The sequence below is a fragment of the Phodopus roborovskii genome, unplaced genomic scaffold, assembly GCF_943737965.1.
Source record: "Phodopus roborovskii unplaced genomic scaffold, PHOROB, whole genome shotgun sequence".
Taxonomy (NCBI): domain Eukaryota; kingdom Metazoa; phylum Chordata; class Mammalia; order Rodentia; family Cricetidae; genus Phodopus; species Phodopus roborovskii.
Genome location: NW_026125059.1, coordinates 14,257,496 through 14,262,245, shown reverse-complemented (window position 1 = coordinate 14,262,245; position 4,750 = coordinate 14,257,496). Strand labels below are relative to the sequence as shown.

At 43.6% G+C, this 4,750-nt stretch overlaps 1 pseudogene; it reads right to left on the bottom strand.

Moving 5' to 3' along the window:
• Positions 1 to 2,756: 2,756 nt before the first annotated feature.
• LOC127225250 (seminal vesicle secretory protein 3A-like) lies at positions 2,757 to 3,776 on the bottom strand (annotated as a pseudogene).
• Between the last annotated feature and the right edge of the window lie 974 nt (positions 3,777 to 4,750).

Genomic DNA, 4,750 nt, shown 5'->3' with positions numbered 1-4,750 from the left:
ATCCTTCAAATGAAGAATGGATAATGAAAACGTGTTGCATATACACAATAGGAAACTATTCCACTATAAAAGAAAGTAAAACCATGAAATGTGAAGGTAAGTGGATACACCTGGAAAAGATTATATTGCTTGAGGTAGTCCAGACCCAGAAAGAAAAATGTTGTGTTTTCTCTTTCATCTGTAGTTCCTAGCTCCAAATCCCCAGATGTAAATACCAGCATGGAGTAACTGCAAAACCCAGAAAGTGTAAAGGGATCTTAGGTGGAGGGTGAGTGGTGGTTGAGAAGCAGAAGGAGGTAATTGTATGAAGGATGAAATGGGAAAATGGGGAGGGGACTCCAAAGGGGAGGGAGGGTGGGGAGAGAGGTCAATGTAGACTGAGAAGAAGAGGGACAAATAACACTGAGGTTGTTTGCTCAAGGAATCAATGTATTTTACATTTACCTAAAATTTACATATATATCTTAAAGGAAGTTAAGCCACTTTGGATTGACCATGCTTCCCATAAAAACCATACAACAACAACAACAACAACAACAACAACAACAACAAAAAACCAGTACCAGACATGAAACACTCCCTAATAGTGGTTGGTCAGGGCAGTCCAAGAAACTTCCAAAACGATATAAACTATTGATGTTATCTTGGCTACTTTTCAGGGTTGAGAGTGGAGTAAGCCACTGCACACCTAGGATGAAAGACTCAGATTATCTGAGTTGGATCTGACCAGGAAGCCTCTTCCCTTTGGTCTTCACCTCTGTGGTACTAGGAAGTGCCATGTGGGCTGCCAAGGGAAGGCAGCTACCAAACAGTTGCTACCAGCTGTAATACCTAGGAACTGCGGCAGTGACCAGCATGGCAAGGTATCTGTTAAAGGTGCAGCAAGTGATGCTCATATGTGGGTACTAGCCAACATGTGTCTAACTGGACTTAGGCTCAACTCAACAGGACAGAAATCATGTCTGGTATGGAGAACCTATGCAACTTCCTGGGTCAAGTGAGGTCATGGAACTTAGAAAAGATTCAGTTACCCCCACTTTGCTAGAATAGTGTATCCTCTCAATCTTGACCTTACACCCAATGATAAGTACAGCTACCTCTCCTCATCAATCAAGTCTCTCTCAACAAATGAAGACCATCACAGAAACAACCACAACTGGAAACAACACAGAGATCAGTGGGTCTTGGGGACCCCAACCCCAACAGGTATGTATATCTACATCACAATTTCTGCATTTAAGGCTCAGGGAACACTGGAGAAGAGAAGACAGAAAGATTGTATGAAGAAGTCTGCAGTTAAGTAGTATCTACTAGAAACTGTTTCATAAACAAAACAAAATAATGGCAAAATCATTGGACACAATAAAAACGGGGATATAACACAGGGACCCATCCCTAAACAAGTAACTAATGAAACTAATGAATCTTGGAGAAGAATTAGCCTATCCCAAGAATGAGCCCCCTACATCATTGTACAGATCAGAATGGTCAGCTCTGCAACCTCATTCATAAAAACAAACATACTAAGTTGTATTTATATATTTATGAATACATATACACATATATGTATTCAAAAACAATAGTCAAATATAAATATGTTATCAACTTGAGAGTTTGGGATACATGGGAGAGGTTGGAAGCAGGATGCCAGGGAGGGGCTAGAGAGAGAGTAGGGGGAGGGGAAAATGATAAAATTCTATTTCAATTGAAAATATATTATTTTAAAAAATACAAATGATGTCAGGAAAAATCTCTACTAGAGAGCATTGGTGTAAGGATGCTCCAAGCTTAGAAGCCCCAGGAGCAAAGTGTGATGGGTCATGGCATTCGTGCAAAAGCACACAGGACTACAGGGGCATCTGTCTCTTGAAGACATCACAATTCACACAGGTCAGGTGACTCCTATGGCAAGAGAACACAGATGGAGATGCACATTAGTGAAGATCAGCAGTCAGGAAGCCAGAGTGACCAGGTCCATTGTCTGTTTGGACCCAGTTATGACCATTTGGGGGATTGGCCACTACTGGTCACTGGGACCACAGATTCTGTTGTTTTCCTTCTCTTCACAGGAAGTGCCCATTGATGCAACCATGCAGGTTACATTGTTTTCCTCCCAAAGCTGCAGATTTCTCTCCTGATGGAGCAAACATTCCCTGCAACTGATTCCGTACTACCCCAGTGCCTACCTTGTCACAGTTCCTGCATCACAAACAACAATGGTCCTTGGGACTCATTTACCTCACATATTCAAAAAAGATAGAGGAAAAACCACGTGGATTTGAGGTCTCTAAAGGATAAGGGAACCCTAAAAGGGATTGAAGACCATTAAAGGGTAAGTGAAACAAAACCTTAATGCTTTGTAACAATGTAGCAAGAAATTGAGTCTTATGAATTCAAAGCATAAGAAGTTACAAAAGTACAACTTAAATTTACATACATGTTCAAAGCATTAATGCTACACATGTGTAAAATAAATGTATGGAGAAGATGCATTAAACAGAGGAATCTGAGACAAACTGACAGCTCAGGGAGCTTGCACTGCCTCTACTGGGAGCTCGATTCACCAGGGAATGGAGCTCAACTCCATAAACTTTGCAATGCAGCACATGCTTTGCTGTAGGACTCACCACCAATCCTGTAATGGAACCAGGAAGCTCATCGTGTACCAGCTATAAACACTGGGGTAGATGTCTCTGCTGTGTGGTAAGACACTTACCTCTAAATGTGTCCTTGTCCTTGACTGATTCATGAATGTGTTATTCTGTGAAGACATCTTGATATAGGACTACCCCTCCTCTTGGACAGTAGCACATCCCTTGAGCTTGATGGACATGCTTTCTGTGAATTCCACCCTGTATTTGCTCTTGAAACTGCACAGCATAGCCATCATAGGCTTGGGAGTACTGTCTAAAATGTGGAAAGAACTCTGCTGTTTTCCTGGCCCAGCCAAGCTTTCTTTTGAGCCCGTGGATCTTTTTATGCTGTTGATGCACTTGGGCCCGGTCTTCATCCAGGGCATATTCTTTGCCCTTGATTTGCTGAGCAGCCTCTTCTTGGAGAGTTAGTTGTGCCTGGTAGGATTTCAGAGGGGCGCTGAGGGACTTCAGCTTGATTTGTGATTTCACCTGGCCTAGGGTCTTTAGCTGGCCTGTTTGGGACTTCAGTTGGGCTTCACCAGATTTTACTTGGGGTTGGGATTTGATCTGTGACTGGGATTGAAGTTGGGATTTTTGTTGGTTAATCTTGTCTTCTTCATCACAAACTATGTCTTCGTTTAACCCTGTCTGCTCCTGTGAACTCTGAGTCTCCCCAACTTCAGCAGCAACATCTTGGCTACAGGCATGCTGCTTAGTCTGCACAAAATGCTTTCTTCTGATGCATCTTCCTGTGCTCCTTGGGGCTCATAGTGAAAATTACCTTTTTGGGTAAATACAACGGGGGGTGTTTTTTACTAGCAAGTGTCCTTTTGTCCCACCTGGTAATTGATAACAAGAATGTTTGAGTTACACTCTCTGTACAGTCCCCTTTCTAGTCTTACTCTAGAATTTTCCCCATCAACCTGCCGAGGTACCCACAAGGCATGTACATTTGGGTGGAAAAGAGTCAAAGTCCATCAAGATCACCCTGTGGAGGGTTCTTGTCACTGCCAGAACACCCTAATTCTCCCTGAGTGCCTTCCTGCCAGGTGATTCCTTGCACTCACCATAGACTCCTACTGAAGCTGCTTGCTTCTCCAGAAGGAGGAGCAGAGAAAGGCTGAAGAAGATGGACTTCATCTCACCAGGAGGGGCCTTCACTGAGAGCTCAGCTGACCTCTGCTTTATATGTTCTCTGCTGGGTGCATAGATGTGGCTGGAGTCACCGAAGCCCTCACCCGTCCCTACTTATCTGGCCTGCTGGCTTCTGCCTTCTTCTCAGTAGGGGATATTGTCAATATTCCTAGAGACGACAGACACAAGATGTCATCGGCATCTTTGTCTTACCCCTACATGTCCTAGAAAATTTTTATCATCACTTCAAGATCATCACATGATGTTTCCAGAAGAAATTCAAGGCAGAGATCACAAGAGTAACCAGGGCCTGTCCAAGATTTAGTAGTTCAAGTGTGCACTGCACCCTTAGTTAGATGTGCCCCAAACATGCTGTGCACATGTGTGTTTTTCAAAATGAGATGGACACACATGCCTCCTCTCAAAGGGCCTATTTGCAAAGGTTAAAATAAGACACGGGAAAGAAGGCAAATTTAAGGGTTCCAAAGAAAATTTCAATAACAATAACTGAGATACAGCTGCATGTAAGTAACCCTAAAATGCCTGACCTTTGTACTGACCTGTGTGAACTCCCCCCCCCCGTCCCCGCCCCCCGTGTTCCCTTTCATTAGTGGCTTGATGAGAGCCCATGAGTGCGGCATGGCAGGCCATCATCTGCAGGATGGAGAGCAGCAAAGTCAAAGTCCAGAGTGCCCTGTGGTCCATGTCCTCAGTGGGATGAGCATCGGAGCTGCATCTCAAGAGGAAGGCAGCTGTAGAGGGCTTTTCAGGGGTGGGAGAAATTCACTATGTTTGGCTGCAGACAGGAATGACTGTTGGAACAAGGAGAAAGGACCTGGTTTCCTAATTTCATTATTTTCATTAAATCATCTAAAAACCATAGTACCACTCAGTGAGGGAAGTCCTTTACATATGAGGAACAGCTTCAGGCGGCACTGGTCATGTCTGTCATCACTAGTGGATGTGTTCATATAAGAATG